The 22,522-nt window shown below is 39.1% G+C and overlaps 1 long non-coding RNA gene across 2 annotated transcripts in view; it reads right to left on the bottom strand.

Annotated features, from left to right (window-relative positions):
- Positions 1-2,707: 2,707 nt before the first annotated feature.
- LOC118766153 overlaps positions 2,708-22,522 on the bottom strand; it is a 22,641-nt gene continuing 2,826 nt past the window's right edge. The window contains exon 3 of one of the 2 annotated variants that reach the window (XR_005002062.1): positions 2,708-2,878. This is a non-coding gene — a long non-coding RNA (uncharacterized LOC118766153). Of the gene's footprint in view, positions 2,879-21,662; positions 21,997-22,522 lie in introns of those variants that run through there. The other variant, XR_005002068.1, reaches the window with a different exon arrangement.

Raw genomic sequence — 22,522 nt, 5'->3', positions numbered from 1 at the left:
ATTTAATTGACCCCGAAAGGATGAAAGGCAAAGTCGACCTCGGCAGAATTTGAACTCAGAAGGTAGCGGCAGACAAAATACCTATTTCTTTACTACCCGCAAGGGGCTAAACACAGAGAGGACAAACAAGGACAGACAAACGGATTAAGTCGATCATATCGACCCCAGTGTGTAACTGGTACTTATTTAATTGACCCCGAAAGGATGAAAGGCAAAGTCGACCTCGGCGGAATTTGAACTCAGAAGGTAGCGGCAGACAAAATATCTATTTCTTTACTACCCACAAGGGGCTAAACACAGAGAGGACAAACAAGGACAGACAAACGGATTAAGTCGATCATATCGACCCCAGTGTGTAACTGGTACTTATTTAATTGACCCCGAAAGGATGAAAGGCAAAGTCGACCTCGGCGGAATTTGAACTCAGAAGGTAGCGGCAGACAAAATACCTATTTCTTTACTACCCGCAAGGGGCTAAACACAGAGAGGACAAACAAGGACAGACAAACGGATTAAGTCGATCATATCGACCCCAGTGTGTAACTGGTACCTATTTAATTGACCCCGAAAGGATGAAAGGCAAAGTCGACCTCGGCGGAATTTGAACTCAGAAGGTAGCGGCAGACAAAATACCCATTTCTTTACTACCCGCAAGGGGCTAAACACAGAGAGGACAAACAAGGACAGACAAACGGATTAAGTCGATCATATCGACCCCAGTGTGTAATGGTACTTATTTATTGACCCCGAAGGATGAAAGGCAAAGTCGACCTCGGCGGAATTTGAACTCAGAAGGTAGCGGCAGACAAAATACCCATTTCTTTACTACCCGCAAGGGGCTAAACACGAGAGGACAAACAAGGACAGACAAACGGATTAAGTCGATCATATCGACCCCAGTGTGTAATGGTACTTATTTAATTGACCCCGAAAGGATGAAAGGCAAAGTCGACCTCGGCGGAATTTGAACTCAGAAGGTAGCGGCAGACAAAATACCCATTTCTTTACTACCCGCAAGGGGCTAAACACAGAGAGGACAAACAAGGACAGACAAACGGATTAAGTCGATCATATCGACCCCAGTGTGTAACTGGTACTTATTTAATTGACCCCGAAAGGATGAAAGGCAAAGTCGACCTCGGCGGAATTTGAACTCAGAAGGTAGCGGCAGACAAAATACCCATTTCTTTACTACCCGCAAGGGGCTAAACACAGAGGGGAAAAACAAGGACAGACAAACGGATTAAGTCGATCATATCGACCCCAGTGTGTAACTGGTACTTATTTAATCGACCCCGAAAGGATGAAAGGCAAAGTCGACCTCGGTGGCATTCGAACTCAGAACGTAGCGGCAGGCGAAATACCACTAAGCATTTCGCCCGGCGTGCTAACGTTTCTGCCAGCTCGCCGCCTTGGCTGGTTGCATACCACCGTCGCTCAGATACACTACACTCACTTGTCTCACCGGTTCTTGCTACCCATATTGAATCCAACCACTACCAGAATCAGCACTAATCGCTATATCTAATCTTTATCCCCAGAAAGTTTGAAATTCCCGTTCCACCCCTGTTTGGTTGTGTTGTTTCGTTTGGGGTTGTTTTTTATCTGAAATCTCCAGTTTGCAACTTTCAAGTGGAAGATTAACATCGTCCGTCTCATCGACATAGGAGGCCCTACAAATGCAACGACCACAACCCCATCCTCCAGTCGATACCAATTAAAAAGAGGCAATGAAAATAATGCTGCTTTTGCCGAATTTCTCATGCATGAAAGACCATTGATGTGTGACATAATAACATTTATGGTATACCAGGATGTATGCAATTCAAAAAGGCGACCAGCTGGCAAAAACGTTAGCACGCCCGTCGAAATGCATAGCAGTATTTCGTCTGCCGTTACGTTCTGAGTTCAAATTCCGCCGAGGTCGACTTTGCCTTTCATCGTTTCGGGGTCGATAAAGTAAGTACCAATTACGGACTGGGGTTGACGTAATCGACTTAATCCGTTTGTCTGTCCTTGCTTGTCCCCTCTATGTTTAGCCCCTTGCCTTTCATCCTTTCGGGTTCGATAAATTAAGTGCCAGTTAGCCCCTTGTGGGCAATTAAGAAATAGGATGTATGCAATTCATTCTAGTAGCCGCTACATACCATATTTGGAGTAATAAAAATTTCCACTACTTTCATAAGCTTGTAACAAACATTGTGAATAATGATGATCATGATGATCCATTGGTATAGTCATTTTTCGGTAATGGAGTCAAAAGAGAAACTACGTTAGTGAAACCAACTATATTAACAAAGTATCATTAGCCATAAATTTCCCACTTACCCTCAAGCTGGAAGATAAAAGGAAAGACCATCTCAGAAAAAAAAAACAATATATACTATCTGGCTTGCCTTAATAGCTAAGATGCGAATGTAATTTACAATTCTTTTGTTGATTATCTAAAGATCTACACCGGAAACAGCTACAATGCAGAGAAACCGTTAGATTAATAACAATATTTTTCAGCTGGTAAGCGATGGTACTTGGCCAAGGAAATTAGTAGAATGTCAGGGAATGAAAAACGTTGACTATTGTCTCTCTATACCTTCTGTTTCATACAGGGAGTACTAAATAAACGCACGTATCTACTCGCCTAAGTATCTGTTAAAATGTATAATACACACATATCGCAAACATTGATATAGACCATAGAGCTAACCTTTAAAAATATGGCAGAAAGCTTTCTTTCCTCTTCCAAAACAATCTCTTATATTGCATTTGTAGAAACTGGTGCCAATATTTGGGATACTTCACTTTATAAGATATCCATTCCATCAACTTAAAATTCGCAACATCGTGACAACTTCCATAGAAATAGTGTCATCGATTGACTCTATGAAGAAAAGATAAAATAAGAGGTTTAAGGTCAGTCCAGAGACAGAATCGGTTCCCGTCGATGTTTCATGCGACTTCGAAACTGGTGAACGAACGTACTTCAACAAAGATCTGAAAGAGAAACATTCTGGAAACCATCGAAAAAATATAGACGCGTGGTATTTTCTGAAAGCTTCACAATGATACTAACACGATCAGGAAGTGTAGCACTCGCCTCAATGAATTTCGAAGGTTGTGCATTTGTAATCCAAGTGCATGACATAGCTACTAAATACCTGTTGAATACTAGAAACAACGAAATCAATTAAACCATGTAGATACGAAAATATCGATCACGTAATATTTTTCTAGAAGTCATTTACACATCACGAGTAATCAGCAATTGACCAAAATTATATCAGTAAATATGTGGCTTGGCGTTGTTGTCAAAACAATACACAATGCATTTTTAAAAAAGAATACCCTGGAACAAATATACAAAATATTCCTGATTTGTATATATTTATATATATTTATATATTCTACTGTAATAAATATTGGTAGTGAATTTCAGTCTAAATTTCCACTAGATACAAACAAGTCCTGAATGCTTGAGACAGAAAAAAAAATGTACTCTTGAGGAAGTCAGCAGCCTAACTTAATCTATTCCATTCAAAACTAATGAAAAAGAGAACATTATAGTCCACGGCTTTAAGCTGCATTTATAAACAGATTATACACTTCCGATTCTGCCTATAATTATTGGTGTACTTGGCTGTGTTATTAAGTCTTTTACTCTTTTACTCTTTTACTTGTTTCAGTTATTTGACTGTGGCCATGCTGGAGCACCGCCTTTAGTCGAGCAAATCGACCCCAGGACTTATTCTTTGTAAGCCTAGTACTTGTTCTATCGGTCTCTTTTGCCGAACCGCTAAGTTACGGAGACGTAAACACACCAGCATCGGTTGTCAAGCGATGTTGGGGTGACAAACACAGACACGTATACATATATATAAATATTTAGCAATTAAGGACAACTTCTTAATAAGGAAAACTTAACAAGAAATTATCGGATAGATAGCGTGAAAGACCTCATAAGAGAAAAAATTTCGAAAATAATTCTTTCTTATTGAACATAATTTATATATAGAGGGCATTATTATACATACATGCCACACGCTAAGAGGGACAAAATTAGTCATTTCTGCCAAAAAATTTTACTAATCCCACCGAATGCAATTTTTCAAAGTAAGACATTTAAAAATATGGACTTGTATCACCTGTGATTTCATACCTCTGTATTCATCAGCAAGCCTGGACGTATCATAAATAAACGACCCTACCTCGTCTAAGCCGAGCAGCTAACTGATCAACATCAACGAAGCACATGGGTGAGTTTACATATATTACATCTGGTAAATGGCAGACTTTTACGAATTGCATTTCGAGAAAGGAATTGTCCTTAATTGCTAAATTTTTATTCCGAAAAAACTTTTCCTTTCCCGAATGCAATTCGTAAAAGTCTGCCATTTACCAGATGTAATATATGTAAACTCACCCATGTGCTTCGTTGATGTTGATCAGTTAGCTGCTCGGCTTAGACGAGGTAGGGTCGTTTATTTATGATACGTCCAGGCTTGCTGATGAATACAGAGGTATGAAATCACAGGTGATACAAGTCCATATTTTTAAATGTCTTACTTTGAAAAATTGCATTCGGTGGGATTAGTAAAATTTTTTGGTAGAAATGACTAATTTTGTCCCTCTTAGCGTGTGGCATGTATGTATAATAATGCCATATATATAAATATATACATATATACGATGGGCTTCTTTCAGTTTCCGTCCATCAAATCCACTCACAAGGCTTTGGTCGGCCCGAGGCTATGGTAGAAGACACTTGCCCAAGATGCCACGCAATGGGACTGAACCCGGAATCATGTGGTTGGTAAGCAAGCTACTTACCACACAGCCACTCCTACGCATAACGTAAAGACAGATGAAATACAGTTAAGCATTGCACCCGGCACACTCACGTTTCTGCCAGCTCGCCGCCATAAAAGCTTTCCTTTTGCAAAACAATCTCTCATATTGTACGCACGTTTCTGCCAGCTCGCCGACTGTTAGTGTTTAATTAACAGTCGACTGTTAGTGTTTAACTAACAGTCGACAAAAGGTGAAGTTTTCAGGTTAAGAAACACATTATCTAACACGTATCGGACAAATTCGTTTTGTAATAAGAACAGTTCATATATGTAAGGCTTTTCTAAAATTCAAAGTGTAATTCATTACTCCTTTTTATTGTTTTAAAAATTCCAATAATGGGGCGTTGTTCTTTACTTAGAAAAATCCTCTTTTTATAGGAATAATTCAATTATTACATATAGTGTATATGTATGCATGTAGCATGTATATACATTCATATATACATACATACTTACATACATATATATATATATAAACATGCATATACAATGATACTTCATTTTACGAGGGCCCGTTTTACGAGACCCCGGGTTTACGAGCTTTTACGAGTTTTATTGTCTGTTTACTAGTTTCGCTTTACGAGCGTTCTCCAGGTACGAATTAACTCGCCTCCCCTATTCCTTTTGAGCATTCTCTTCATTTTAACACATGCATCTTTTCTCAACTCTCTATCTATTTAATACTACCACTACATTCTCAATATTTCATTCACGCCACAAGACCCCTTCAATTGTAAAGAGGGTGGGTGCATCAAGGTCTCCTTGCTTTACTCCATTTTCTACGGCAAAAGATTCAGAAAGCCTACCACCAAAATTAACTCTAGTCTTCATATATTGATGCAATGCCCTGATCGCGCTTACAAATTTTTCTGGGCAACCTATTTTCTTTCGTATTAGCCACAGAGAATTTCGATTAACAGTATTGAATGCCTTGCTTAAATCAACAAAGCAATGGTATAGGGCATAATTCTGCTCAATGCACTTTTCCCGAAATGTCAAATGAACAATGCACTTTTCCAACGACATAAATAACAACACAAAATTGGTTCTTTACAGATCGTTTGCCTTACCATTCCTGATGTATTCTTCTGAAACATGAACGTATTATGAAAGACATTTCAAACTGTTAGAACGATTCCACCAAATATGCCTTCGCCGCATATTAAATGGGGATTTTTTTTTACTCCAGACACAGATTAATTCAATTAAATCAATGATTCTGAAAAACCAAATGAGGTGGTCACGCCATATTGTTCGAATGCCGGATAAACGCAACCCAAATAACTGTTTTATGGCGAGGTTGTAAAAGAGGTTTAAGGATGACATAGGGACTACTATGAAGTCACTTGGAATGGATCCAAGGCCATAGAAACCTATGCTTCGGATCGAGCTGGATGGCGAACAAGTGCAGAGTGGAGTGAAAGCTTTTGTGTGCACAGTTTGTGACCGACCATGCCTTTCTTTTTGCTGGGCTCAAATCTCATGAAAAACGAACCGCCACCAACTTTTCTGCCTGCATATATTTGAGCACACATTTCAATGCCGTGTATGCCATAAGGTCTGCAAAACTAGCGGAGGCCTCAAAAGACATTTTAAGATCCACAAAGATCAGAACTTAACTGCAGCTCTTGGTTGTCGAAATCAGATATGCAATCTATGTGGGTGTCTTTTCAATACGTTGTCTGGTTTAAAAAGCCACATCAGATGCCATGAGGGATCTAAGTTGTAAGCACAAGAGGTAGTCAAACTCTGCATAAGGAGTAGACAACCACTATATACATATATATATATATATTATATATATATATATATATATATATATATATATATATACATTTTGATATATCTATTATATAAAATCCGTTCTGTCTGTCTGTGTGTGTGCCTTCTAGGATCTCGGGTATCCTCCATCCGATTGCACTCAAATTTGATATGTAGATACCGACGGTATCAGGACATGTATAAGTCTTGAAAAAATTACAAAAATCGATTCCTGGTGAGAATGTGATCAATAAAGCTGTGGGAACGTGCATTTGTATGCGCAAGTACATCAGTCGAAATCCATCTTTTGCTGGTGTCTCAAAATTAGGTTAAATCAATGTTTCTCAAAGGCCTATGGGACGGTCGGACAAGTTGTTTTGAGAAAATTTGGTTTAAATGTTTGACAACTCAGCACCATCCATTGGAAGTGGGGGGGGGTGCTCGTATATATATATATATATACTTACAAACACGGTACATTCACAAACCAAAAGCCGAAATGCTAAGATAAATATATTTAATTTCTTTATCTATGCAGACAAACATTCATTTATACATTCATGATGGCTGTCTATTACCCATCGCCGACAGGGTAGTGTCAGTAATACCCCTGCAACGGTTTTAAGTTAAGTGCAGCCTTTCTTTCTGGCCTTACTGCGTCCTCATACATCAACCCGAGTATTTCTACGTATGCATACATACGTACGTACATACAAACTTACGTACGTACATACAAACTTACCATACAATCTTCATACAGACGTTAATGCCTATTATCATAGGTGCTCTGCGCTTCGTAACGACAGTTCTACATAAAACCTAGAAATGGTAGGTTTCTCTGTGGAAAAAAAATCAACGCAAACTGATTCGTATTCTCTAAATATAATCGGTGAGAGGATTGGTGACAATTTGTGAAACATTCCATGGATTCTTTGTTTGAGGAACCTGGCCGGAAAACATGCATAGAATCACACACCTATATAACATGCAATGAGTCAAACACCCAAGGCGGTGCTCCAGCATGGGCGCAGTCAAACGACTAAAACAAGGAAAAGAATAAAAGAGCAGAAATAATTTATATATAGATGTATGAATGTGTGGAAGGATGGATGGATGGATGGATGGATGGATAGATGGATGGATGAATGAATAGATGGATGTAGTATATATGTACGTGTATGTATACGCACACATACATACACATATATACATACATACAAACAAACATACATACATACATATATATACATATATATATATATATATATAAAACATATATATATTATACATATATATATATTATACATATATATATATATTACATATATATATATATATACATATATATACATATATATATATATATATATATATACATATATATATATATATATATAATATATATATATACATATATTATATACATATATAATATATATATATATATATATATATATACATATATATATATATATATATTATATAATATAATTATACATATATATATATATATATATACATATACATATATATATAGTATATATATATATACACATAAATATATATATATATATATATATATATATATATATTATATATATATTATAATATATATATATATATAATATAATATAATATATATATATATATATATATATATATTATAATGTATATATATAGCACATGTATGCACATACCAACCAATTCTTAATCAGAAACGCCAAGAGCTGACTTAAACAAAAACTCCTTTGTTAGTGACCTGGGTTGAATTCTGCAAAGAGGAAAAAAGAATACTTTCAAAACACCCAAAGAAAAATATACATACATACATACATACATACATACATACATACATACATACATACATACATACATGCATACATACATAAAAAAACGTATTGCCCCTGAAGATATGTATAGCATTTAAAATTTTCTATTTCGAAAACACTTTTGCGATAAGTCTATCATCATCATCATCATCATCTTCATCATCATCATCGTCTTCGTTGTTGTCCTCATCATCATCATCGTCATCGTCGTCGTCGTCGTCGTCGCCGTCATCATCATCATCATCATCATCATCATTTTCATCATCATCATTATCATTGCTGTTGTTATACCTTGGTTTTGTTTCATTTCTAGGTTTTGCAGGGGGGGGGTTCTTTGTTTGTTTTTTGGATAGTTGTTTTTCTTTTTCTCTTTTGTTTTTTTTTGTTTTGTTTTTTTTAGTTTTGTCACTTCCACCAAAACTACCCAGGCCCAAAAGAATAACATAAATACTAACAGCCGGTTAGTATTTATCGGTAAATACATGCATTAATCACTTGCTTCCAGGCTTCTGTATATTTTCTGAGATAAACAACTATGACGTCGATAAGTATAGTGCACGTAATTAATGAATTTATAGTACTAATTAACAGCTAACAATATCTGTATATATATATATATATATATATAATATATATATATACCTGAGAAAACTGTTCTCTCTCTTTTTCTCACTCTCTCCTCCCTCTCCTTCACCCTTCCTCTCTCTCCTTTCTCTTTCTCTCTCTCTCTCTCTCGCTTTCTTTATTATACATATGCTCACGCACACACACATATGTATATATGCATACATATTTTTTAAAATGCATGTATGTTGAAAGGAATTTTTACATGTTAATGCATAATGAATATATATATATATATATATTATATATATATATATATATATATATATATGTATGTATGTATGTGTGTGTGGTGTGTGTATCAACAGATTAACTACGTACAGAGAGGGGGAAAGAGAGAGAGAGAAGAGAGAGAGAGAAAAAGAAAGAGAGAGAGACAGAGCGAGAGAGAGGTGTAGTGTTGTTAGATAGATAGATAGATAGATAGATAGATAGATAGATAGATAGATAGATAGATAGATAGATAGCAGATAGATAGATAGATAGATAGATAGATAGATAGATAGATAGATAGATAGATAGATAGAGAAGGGGAGAGCGTTAGTGAGAGACAGACAGACAGAGACAGAGACAGACTGACTGACAGACAGACTTAAAATATGCTTTGGTATGTGTATATGCATGTGTATTTGTGAAGAGAGAGTGAGAGAGAAGAGAGAGCGAGAGAGAAGAGAGCGAGAGAGACAATGCCAAAAGAACAGAGACCAAGAAAGTTTTGTGGTACGTCAAGTATGGCTGGAAAAAGAAATATGGGAGAAAAAACGTGAAAGGGTGAGAGTGAGAGGGGGAAAAGAAAGAAAGAAAGAAAGAAAGAAAGAAAGAAAGAAAGAAAGAAAGAAAGAAAGAAAGAAAGAAAGAACGAAAGAAAGAAATTGGTAGGAAGAGAGGAAGAAGGAAAGACAGGATAAAATCAATACAATATCTCATATGTGTCTTGATAAATCACTTTACATAATCTATATCAATCTCTCCTTTTCTATCTACTATTTTCTCTCATTTTCTCAGTCAGTTTCCAGTCATGGCTGTGTGGTTTAGAATTTCGCTTCGCGACCACGTAGTTTCGATTCCAGCTTCATTACGCGGCACCTTGTGCAAGTGTCTTCTACTACAGTCGCAAGCCGACTAATGCCTTGCGAATGAATTTGGCAGACTGCTACTTCTTGTCTAAGTATGAAGCTCGTGTTGTCTTGCGTTCCTCATCAGTTGCAGCCAGTTTTTCAAATATACAACATGTAAAACTCTGCAGGTTTTTTTTTCACTTCCCTCCTATCAGCTGTACCTTGAAGTAGGACTCTCTCCAAAACGTTAGATTATCCACTCCCCACGGCAATTTCATAGTACGATTTCTGTTGAATTTTCTAAACAATAGAAGTCTTGGCGATGCAAGCCACCACCAGTCTCATGGGATTCTGTTTTATCCCCTCTCTCTCTCTCTCTCTCTTTCTCTCTCTCCCTGCCTATCTACCTATCTCTCTATCTACTCTCTCTCCTCTTTCTCTCTCATTCTCTCTCTCTCTCTCTCTCTCTCTCTCTCCCTATATCCACTACTCATCCTCGATATGATATAATATATATATATATATATATATATATATATATATCCCGAATGACTTGATAGTATGTCCCATGCTATTGTTCATTATTTAGGTGCCTGTGTTGTCACGAATACAAGCAGCCTCCCTCTCGACCAATGAAATATCCAGTATGCTCCAACTAAAATGAGACGGGATGCACCAGCAATTTGCTACTATTCATCTTCAACCGAGTAGACTGGAGTAATATAACAAATGATACACAGCAGAACACAATACACCGCCCGGTTCTGGAATCAAACTCATTACCTTATGATCATGAGACGGGTCTCCTGACATTAATACTGCGTGCCTTCGTCAGTAGATTTAACTGGAAATTTAAAGATAATTAGTTAAATAAATCATAATTGTGAAAACATTAAGGTAGATTTAGACAATGACTTCAAAGAGCATAACAAAACAACACAAAGAAGTACTTAGAAATGGATGAAATTTTTTTAAAATTCAAAATAGAAGAATTCGGGGGAAATTTCAGAAAAGAGTATTATATATAACTAGCAGTATCGCCCGGCGTTGCTCGGTTTTGTTTCGACCCTTTAGAATTGAAATCTTTGAAAAGTAATAATTTTGCATTATGTTGCTTGTTATTCCCTTTAAGTGAACATTTTTCTTGTTGAAATACACCGAAAAATGGCGACACATCAGTCAAAAAATCATAAAAATAGGGATTTTCATAGAAAAAAAGCACCTTTTTGATGTAAATAATTTTTGGTCTTAACATGGTCCGATTTGAATTTGTTTTCTTTTACAGAATGAAGAGCATTCTATCATACTCTCAATTTTGGTCAACTTGCGCCGCAGGGTCTCGGAGGAGATAATGTTAGTTGAAGGCTACCAAACCTGCCATATACAGACAACTTCAGCTTTATTTATATAAATTTGTACATTTTTCTCTCTTTCCTCTTTTTTCTGTTCCCTTTCTCTTTGTTTTTACACTTTTCTTTTCTTTTCATTGACTTTCATTTGTAAGAACTTGTATTATGTCTATTGTTCTAAGTTAATAAATCATTTACAGTTTACACTCATATTTGAAAAAAAAAAGAGCCTCTTGACAAAAATATTAAAATTTTAGGGGTTTTCTCCCTTGGTTTTTACGACCAGAATTTTCTTCAATTTAATGATCTAATTTTAATTATCACCTCCTTTAGGCTTGAAGGCCAACCGAAGGATCAAAAGGGTCCAAAGTTATTCTGTTCACTTATTGATTGGTCAATGGAATTATTAAAATCCACTTCACAAACAATAATCGCTTGTAAGGTAATGATTTTCCTGTACGCCTTTGTAATATCAATAATATAATGATGGTCGGTACATGAAATGTCAAAGAGCTGTATATGATGAGAGAACTGAGGTTGAGATAACATCTGCTCTGTATTAAGAATATTCTTGTAGTGTATTATGGTAATTTCAAATATCATACATGAAAATTACCACTATTTACATTATTTACATTATTTACATTCGACGGATATTTGTCCTCGTCTTGTTTGTCCTTATCTTGTTCGACAAATATCCGTCGAATGTAAATAATGTAAATAATATACATAATTCCTCATCTCTTAAATATAGAAATGAACATTACCAGTCTATGGGTGATTGATGTGTTCGTTAAATGGATCATAATCACCAACCAATGAGCAAATCATTTTCTTGACCTAAAAGTAAGTTCAAGTGAAGTAAATTGAAGGAGCTGCGATTGGAAACGGTAAAACCATTAACAGTATTCCAAAACTAAAAACCTAAAACTGATATAGGAAGGCTATATTCACGAAGTGCAAGGAGAACATGCAAATAAAGAACTATTCCAATATAACCACTGTGGCTCTAGGAAATTACTTAGAAACAAACTAAAGTAGATATATTATTGGGTTGTCCGGAAAGTTCGTGCCGATTTATAGAAGCTTACCTTTCGACTTATTTTAGAATATGGTTGAGTTCATAAAATAGAATTTGACAACACCTCCATTTAGAGCACAGTTTAAGCTATCTTTTCGTGGAAGAAGATTTATGTTCCTATAACCTGCGTTAATTCTGTAACCCTTTAAAATGGAAGATAAGAAAGTTCATTTTCGGTACTTGATGCTTTGGGAACCAGACAAAAATTGCTGCAGCTCGGCTGGGATGTGTTACCCCACCCTCCATATTCACCAGATATTGCTCCTTCAGATTTCCACTTATTCAGGTCTCTGCAGAATAGTCTTAATGGTAAAAATTTCAATTCTTTGGATGACGTAAAAGAATACCTTGATGAATTCTTTGCCATGAAACCACCTCAATTCTAGGAAGAGGGTATTTTGAAGTTAAAGGAAAGATGGAGACGCATTGTGCAACAAAATGGTTCATATTTGGTTGATTAAAAATGTAATGGCAAGTATTTGTTGACCTTTTTCATTCCTTTAAAAATCGGCACGAACTTTCCGGACAACCCAATAGTTTGATAAAGCAACACGAAGAAAATATGATACTTATATATAACGGAAACAATAAAATGCAAAGTAGAATAGTGAAGACATAGTAAAGAGAAAAGAAAAGGTAAGAAAAATTCTAAGTGGAATTCTGAAAACAATACAATAGAAAGATTTGAAAGAAAACTCTTTCTATTATCATTATTCCTGTGAGAGTGGACAAAGAGGAAATGTACTAATATTTCGAACGTTCGGAACTAAAGTCAAAAACGGAATTCTGGTTTTAGCTGTAGAAAATCTACAAAGTAAACTAACAAAATAGATAATAAAATAAAAGCTTAATGTCAACTGCATGCTATGAAATCAATATGAAGAAACAATCGACCACATCATTTCCTCTGTCCAGTCGCAGTAAAGACAACATATCCGAGAGGCATGACAATGTTGATAGCTTTATCTATTAGGCAATATGCATACGTTTCTACATCAAAGGACTCACCAAATCCGGTATATTACAATGACATGGCTACGATACTCTAGGACATGCCTAACCAGATTTAGAAGGAGATCAAAGCAGACCTCCCAGATTTAATAATCAAAGACAGAAAGGAAAACTTATGCACTCTTATAAACAACTCGATCCCTTCCGACCAAGTTACCGCCCTAGAGGTATTCGTAAACCTATGCAAGTACAGCGACCTCGAAATGGAAATAAAGCATTCGGAGAAAAGCATAAAAATGGTGCCAATAATGCTAATAACAATTGCAATAGATAGAACATGAACAAAAACATAAACACCGTCTAACTATAATTTTATTTGGTACCTAACACAGTCAACACAAGACACTTTCAGTTCAAAAACTCTAAGTTTTACTCAACCAGTTCTACATAATCACTTTTCAAGCTATATATTTCTTTACTACCCACAAGGGGCTAAACATAGAAGGGACAAACAAGGACAGACAAATGGATTAAGTCGATTACATCGACCCCAATGCGAAACTGGTACTTTATTTATCGACCCCGAAAGGATGAAAGGCAAAGTCGACCTCGGCGGAATTTGAACTCAGAACGTAACGACAGACGAAATACTGCTCAGCAGTTCGCCCGGCGCGCTAACATTTCTGCCAGCTCGCTGCCTTATCACTTTTCAAGTTATAGACGCTTTCACAACAAACACGAACAACACCAAATTATCAAAAAGCGCAGGAGTGGCTGTGTGGTAAGTAGCTTGCTTATCAACCACATGGCTCTGGGTTCAGTCCCACTGCGTGGCACTTTGGGCAAGTGTCTTCTAGTATAGCCTCGGGCCGACCAAAGCCTTGTGAGTGGATTTGGTAGACGGAAACTGAAAGAAGCCCGTCGTATATATGTATATGTATATATATGCGAGTGTGTTTGTGTGTCTGTGTTTTCCAAAACCCACCCAATCCCCGCAACATCGCTTGACAACCGATGCTGGTGTGTTTACGTCCACGTCACTTGGTTCGGCAAAAGAGACCGATGGAATAAGCACTAGGCTTACAAAGAATAAGTCCTGGGGGTCGATTTGCTCGACTAAATGCGGCGGTGCTCCAGCATGGCCGCAGTCATGGCCGCAGTCAAATGACTGAAACAAGTAAAAGAGTAAAAGAAAATCATCTTTAACCCCCCCCCCCACACACACACACACAAAACAGCATAAATTTATTATCATGAAACATATGAAGGTGATGAGCTGGCAGAACTGTTATTGAGCTGGACAAAAATGCTTTGCGGCATTTCTTTCGGTTTTAAATTCTGAGTTCAAATACTGCAGAAGTTTATTTTTGCATTTCGTCTTTTCGAGGTCGATAAAATAAGAACCAGTGTTGCGTACTGGGATCAAGGTGACCGACTGGACCCCTCTCCATTCCTCCGCCTCTCCCAAATTTCAGGCCTTGAGCCTATAGTAGAAAGAATTATACAAAAACACAAATACTGCACACATCTCAGAAATTATTTACCGCCTTGTGAGGGGGGCAGCGAAAGGGATCCTTTATAGGGTCTTGAGACCAGTGGGGTGGAGGTAAACTATATCCTCAAATCGGCGTGAATGCTTGCAACAGAGTGGACTCCGCTAAAGGTACCCTACGACCAGGTAGTGGAAATGGTGGTGGTGGAGGTGATGGTAGTGGTGGTGGTGGTGGCGGTGGTGGTGGTGGTGGTGGTGGTGGTATTGGTGGTTGTGGTGGTGGTGGTGGTGGTGGTGGTGGTGGTGGTTGTTGTGTTAAATCGGGGATGGATTAAGACTACCACCTGTGTAAACCAAGGTGGGGGTCTGAACATAAAGAGACGAGACAAATATCACAAAGGCATCTAGTCCGACGCCCTATCAATTTCACCAGTCGACACCTAGTCAGTCCCCCACCTCTATACTTTATTTATCAATACTGGAAGGATTAAAAGACAAAAGTTGGTCTCGGCGGGACCTGAACTCGCTACGCAAGGAGATTGAATAAAACCCGTTACCTATTTCGTCTGATACTCTGGCAACTCTGCCAATTCGGTGATGCAATTTCTGGAGACGCAATGAAAACCACACAAAAAGCTTCGCTAAACAAGCAGAGTATTAACAATCTCATTAACCATGTCATTATTTACCATGTGGGCGACAACCTCGGGGAACTCATCATTCACAGGTTATAATAAAGAGCCGTTGCTTTTATTAAGAGTCTGTCGTTAGAATATCTCATTTCCTACCCTATTATTACTCTTTTATTCTTTTGCTCTTTTACTTGTTTCAGTCATTTGAACTGTGGCCATGCTGGAGCATCGCCTTTAGTCGAGCAAATCGACCCCAGGGCTTATTCTTTGTAAGCCTAGTACTTATCCTATCGGTCTCTTTTGCCGAACCGCTAAGTTACGGGGACGTAAACACACCAGCATCGGTTGACAAGCGATGCTGGAGGGACAAACACAGACACACAAACATATACACACACATACATATATATATATATATATATATATATATATATATATATATATTATATATATATATATAATATATATATATATATATATACATATATACGACAGGCTTCTTTCAGTTTCCGTCTACCAAATCCACTCACAAGGCTTTGGTCGGCCCGAGGCTATAGCAGAAGACACTGGCCCAAGGTGCCACGCAGTGGGACTGAACCCGGAAACACATGGTTCGTAAGCAAGCTACTTACTTACTTGTACTTGTACTTGTTGCGACATTTACCCTTGGCGGGTTGAGTCGGCTTCTTCCTTGGAAAAAGTTTCGTTGGAATATGTGGGTTTCATAAGCGGTCTCCAACAATCCCGCATGTAGAGATATCCTGTTTGCCGCAGATTGTCCGCAGACGCAAGGACAGAACGACCGAGGAGCCGCCTGTTGCTGAAACAGACACTCCGAGGATTTTCACCAGAGCCCCGTCTGCCGGGTTGTGACCCTAATACCACTCGGTGTCAGACCAATCCGCCTTGGGTGGCCCTACCAGGAACCGAAGTTCCCGACGGCATAGCTCTGACACTACCCGTTGCCAGCGTCCCCACCACGGTGAGGAGGGGATGGACTTTGGGGACGCAAGCTACTTACCACACAGCCACTCCTACGCCTGTATTGTTCATTCTTTAAATAAATCTAGGTGCTGGTTACTCATTCGAAGGAATGCAAATTCCATGTTGACAACGTTGTCGTTGTCATCGTCCTGAAGTGGGTTTCATCCCCACTTTTGTTTAATAGTCTCTTGCTAGGGTTCATTTTTCTTTTCCCTTTCGAACCCTCTCTAACTGACTGAAAATCAGTTACATACATTTGTCACAAAATGATGTCCGGTTATGGTAGGAAGTAAAGGGTGCTTTGTGGTCGGTTTCCGGAACCGGGTACACAGTGACTTCTTTCGCCATCTCTTGAACTGTGATCTTTGGTGCCCAGAAAAATGGAGTCTGTTGCTTTTGTTGCTGTCGTGAACAAATATATAAGGAATTAGATTAATCACTAATATGCATAAAATATAGTCCAGATGCACTGCCTAAAATGACCATCAATATTTCTTTTTTCTAGTTTCAGTTCAGAGCTGCGGCCATGCTGATGTATGAATAAAATAAGGAGGGGAGGTGGCAGAATCGTTAGCGCGCCAGACAAAATGCTTAGCGGCATTTCGCCCGTCTTCGCGTTCTGAGTTCAAATTCAGATGAAATAGTCGACAGAAAGACCAGTTAAACGACACCGTGGTTCGGAAATGTAATCACTGATTTGACTTGAGATAAATATATATATATATATATATATATATATATATATATGTGTGTGTGTGTGTGTGTTTCTCTCTCTCTCTATCTATCTATCCCTCTGTTATTCTTAAACATGAACACTGTTGAACTCTATCGTCTTCTACTAAAAGTATAGAGTAACCCATAGATTAATATGTAAAATTGTTTTTTTTTTAATTATAACTAAACTACTTTTATTCATTAAATTTGCCATGAAGGCAGTACATAGATGTAGCTTTGCGGGCTGGACGTAGACATTGATGGTATGAATGATGGTGATGGAACAAAGATGGTGATGGGAGAAGACGAAAGCGCCCGCCGACTTCCGCTTCTCTAAGACAATGTTCTTTTTTCAAAAAATTCAAAAAGTCACAAAATTTCACAATGTCACAATGAGGCAATGAATCTCTTTCTCAATGTGATACAATTTTTCTTTTTAAAACATTCAAAAAGTTCAAGTCACCCGGCCGACCAGCGCTATTGTTTCATTGAGGCAATCATTCTTTGTCAGGCCGTACCATGCAGGTATAAATTGAAAGGAGTCCTCCGGGAAGGAATTCACGATCCTTCACAGATCGGTATCCCATAGGACCTCCGCAGCCACCTGCGAAGGCCACTCGGGGTCCTTCGTGCAGGACCGAAGTCCCTCCCATTGGCCTCTCCTTCTCAATTTACCTATCTCGTTTTCAAGCGTTCCTCCTTTGTGGAAGAGGACCACATATTGATTCTCCGGCGGCACACCCGCCTGAGGAGGCATGGGAGACGCCGTCTGCGTGTTACAATCCGCCGGCGGCGTCCCGTTTCTCTTTCTTCTTTTTTTTCCTTTTTTTCCCTGGGCCGCGGGAGGGTGAGGTTCCTGTGTTGCACACAACGGGTCCTCTTTTTCTCCCGCAGCTCCCGGGTCTTTCGGTGGGTCACCATTGTTGCCCATCTTTCTTTTCTTTTTTGAGGATGTAGCAATTTCCTCGTTCTGTTTCTCTCCCTCCATTGGGGGAGCAGGGAGAGATTCCACCATTAACTGCTCCAGGATCCTACTTTGGTCCCTGGGTCAGTTCTTCTTAATGTGACCGGTCTCCAGGCACAGGTGACACTTGGGGGGGGCGTCCCTCAAGCATCACCGGATACCTGGACCCGGCCATCCTCAAGAAATCTGGAAAAACCAGACTTTCGGCTGATTGGGTCCATAGGGTCAAAACAGCTTTCGATCCCTCCCAATCAGCCGCAGGCAACACTTTTACATTTAGCAGCTTGGCACTGCTACCACCCAGACCCCGGCGGATAGAGTCCTCAACTCCGGGTGGTAGGCCGCAGATCCAAGCCCTCAATAATTTTTCTCCCATATAGTTTGGGAGAAACAATATTTCTTTGACCTGAAGGGGCTGGCTTGCAAAGTCGCAAGCTTCTTTTGGGGAGTCAAATAGCAACCAGACCGTTGCGTATTTCACTCCCCGTGAGATAAATTTAACGGCTGGCATGTAGTCCGCCAGCTCGTTCAAAATGGTGGCCTTTGGGAAGACGGCTATGGTGTCGAGCGACTTCGAGTATGTTCTCAACACCACGGTCTTCCTTTCAAGCTCTTTTAAATATTTTTTGGGAGGTGTCAACTCCCACACAAGAAGTTCCTTTGTCATTGACACAAAGTTCAATTAAAGTTCAAGGTATAAAAATAAGATAAGACACAAAAGAAGAAGAAAAACACATCAGAAGAGAAGAAATAAAATAATTAACAGTTCAAGAAATTTTTTTTTTTTTTAATAAATGATAGCTCGAAGAAGAGTGTTCAAAATCCGACAAAGGAAACAATTTTTCGGCCGAAAAGGTACTCCTGGCCGTCCAATGGTAAAATAAATCCAACAAAACCGACCACAACACTGGCCACCGCCAACGGTAACTTCAACTGTATTGGGTTCCAATCATTCGGACGAAGATACGCCCCTCCACTGGTTTTTTTTTTTTTTTCAATAAACACAAAAACAGCAGCCGCCGAGAGCAGGTGAAATTGTCTCAGAGCTGGACACAATCTACTGAAAAAATAATTCGCACGCAATAAATTATGCCCAGCTCACAACAAACAAAGTCACTTACCTCCACAGCTTTCTCTGTTTTTGGTCTTTTTTCTGTAATTGGACGGAGCTAGCTAACTCACGTCCCCTCTGGTTCAACTGGAAGAAACTGACTAACAGCGCGTGTGCGTTAGCAAGCTACTATAACTAAACTACTTACCACACAGCAGGAGTGGGTAGACGAAAACTGAAAAGAAGCCCGTCGTAAATATGTATATATATATATATATATAGATAGATATGTTTGTGTGTCTGTGTTTGCACCCCACCCCAACATCGCTTGACAACCGATGCTGGTGTGTTTACGTGCCCGTAACTTAGCGGTTCGGCAAAGAGAGACCGATAGAATAAGTACTAGTCAATTTGATTCGACTAAAGGCGGTGCTCCAGCATGGCCGCAGGCAGCAAATGACTGAAACAAATAAAAGAAAGTAAAAGAAAGAAACATAAAAGCAAACATTGTGTGTGTGTGTGTGTGAGTGTGTGTGTGTGTGTCTGTGTGTCTGTGTGTCTGTGTGTGTGTGTGGTGTGTGTGTGTGTGTGTGTGTGTGTGTGTGTGTGTTATACGGCGTGCTTATAACAGAATTCCCTCTTTTCTCCTCTTCCACGTTCTAGTATGAACGTATACAGAGACTTTATTTCATATCACCAGCGAAATTTCCGCTCGCTAAAAGCGTCAGATGAATTTGAAACTTTAAATCTTGTTGTTCGTTTGTTTGTTTGTTTGATTTTCTTCTTCTCGAGAAATATAAGTTCAAATATGGACTTTCAGGAAAGTGCAGTCTCATGAAGTCAACATTGTATACTTGCTTTGGTGTCTAATGGATGGAAGCACTCCGTCGGTTACGACGACGAGGGTTCCGGTTGATCCGATCAACGGAACAGCCTGCTCGTGAAATTAACGTGTAAGTGGCTGAGCACTCCACAGACACGTGTACCCTTAATGTAGTTCTCGGGGATATTCAGCATGACACAGAGAGTGACTAAGGCCGGCCCTTTGAAATACAGGTACAAAAGAAACAGGAAGTAAGAGTGAGAGAAAGTTGTGGTGAAAGAGTACAGCAGGGATTACCACCATCCCCTGCCGGAGCCTCGTGGAGCTTTAGGTGTTTTCGCTCAATAAACACTCACAACGCCGGTGTCTAATACATTTCAGTAGTTATTATCTTAGCTGCTCAGGTTAATCAATAGCAACTACCGTTATTGGCTACGGAAGCTTCAACAGTTATAGGCGCAGGAGTGGCTGTGTGGTAAGTAGCTTGTCTACCAACCACATGGTTCCGGGTTCAGTCCCACTGCGTGGCACCCTGGGCAAGTGTCATCTACTATAGCCTCGGGCCGACCAAAGCCTTGTGAGCGGATTTGGTAGACGGAAACTGAAAGAAGCCTGTCGTATATATGTATATATATATATATGTATGTGTGTGTGTGTTTGTGTGTCTGTGTTTGTCCCCCTAGCATTGCTTGACAACCGATGCTGGTGTGTTTACGTCCCCGTCACTTAGCGGTTCGGCAAAAGAGACCTATAAAATAAGTACTGGGCTTACAAAGAATAAGTCCCGGGGTCGATTTGCTCGACTAAAGGCGGTGCTCCAGCATGGCCGCAGTCAAATGACTGAAACAAGTAAAAGAGTAAAATAGTAAAAGAGTCATTTTATGTTGCACATATTCAAGCGCTTCTTAAACATTTCAAACTAGCCTTTAATAAATGAATAAATGCGCCCTTCTAAAGCCTAGCCAGGCTCATGGGTCCAGTTTCCCGGTTTCTATGGCGCATGTGTTCCTCAGCTGGACGAGACACCAGTCCATCGCAGTGTTACTCATTTTTGCCAGCTGAATGGACTGGAGCAACGTGAAATGAAGTGTTTTGCTCAAGAACACAACGCGTCTCCCGGTCCAGGAATCGAAACCCCAATGTTACGATCATGATGCTGACGCCTTAACCACTAAGCCACGCGCCTCCACAAATAAATGCGCCCTTTTTAAAGCCTAGCCAGGCTCATGGGCCCGGTTTCAATGGCGTATGTGTTCCCCAGCTGGACAGGACGCCAGTCCATCGCAGTGTTACTCATTTTTGCCAGTTGAGTGAACTGGAGCAACGGGAAACGCCCGGTCCAGGAATCAAAACCACAATCTTACGATCATAATGCTGACACCCTAACCACTAAGCCACGCGCCTCCACCAAACTAGCCTTTGCTAACGAGAAAAGGTTTTTTTCATTAAAAGTTTCATTTCCCTTTTTCTACAAACTACCATCTTGCTTATTGGCACATTACTAGAGTCAGATTCGCGATCGATACACTCCAGAGTCGTTCCATTTTAATCATCACATTGGATCTATGAAAATGTAAAATCTGAACTACAGAATTGCTTCTTGAACACTTGTCTTAATTTTCTCTCTTTTGCAATGCTTGTTTGCACTGCACACATGACAATGTTGCTAACTTCTTGTCTAGCAATGTGGCTAATCTTTTGTCTGGCAATGTGGCTCGTCTTTTTTTCCATCAACGCTTTTTAAACCATCAAGTTTAATATTCAGCATAATCTTCTTACGGTTTCTTTCGCACTATTGTCTTCAGTTTCATTAGATGGCTTCTTTCTATATATCTTGAACTGTAGGCAAATCCAAAAGCAGCAGCGATAAATAATTATCTACAATGAATACGTAGTTAAAAGAAAAGATCTCACAAAAAGATCTGTTTTGTGAGAACAAAAACAATTTGTCGCATACGTAGCTGTGGACGTAAGAATCGAAATAAGATGAAAGACTGAAGGGACACGATAAAATGTATTATTTAGAGTAACTACTGAATAATCACAATTAATTAAAAGGTTGCCAGGTTCAAGGACACTTTGCCCCATGAATGTCTTAGTTTGAACCCAAAAAATTCTCTAGCTATTTCCGTGCACATTTATTATTTTTTTTATTTATGCGCCCTTTTCAAGCCTAGCCATGCTCATGGGCCCGGTTTCCCGGTTTCTGTGGCGTATGTGTTCACACCCCGCCCCAGCTGGACGGGACGCCAGTCCATTGCTGCGTTACTCAAGAAAGAGGAAGAAAGAGTGAGAGAAAGTTGGGGCGAAAGAGTACAACAGAGGTTGCCACTACCCCCTGCCGGAGCCTTGCGGAGCTTCAGGT

Source organism: Octopus sinensis, linkage group LG1 (genome assembly GCF_006345805.1).
Source record: "Octopus sinensis linkage group LG1, ASM634580v1, whole genome shotgun sequence".
Taxonomy (NCBI): Eukaryota; Metazoa; Mollusca; class Cephalopoda; order Octopoda; family Octopodidae; genus Octopus; species Octopus sinensis.
This window is presented reverse-complemented; position numbering and strand designations above follow the sequence as displayed.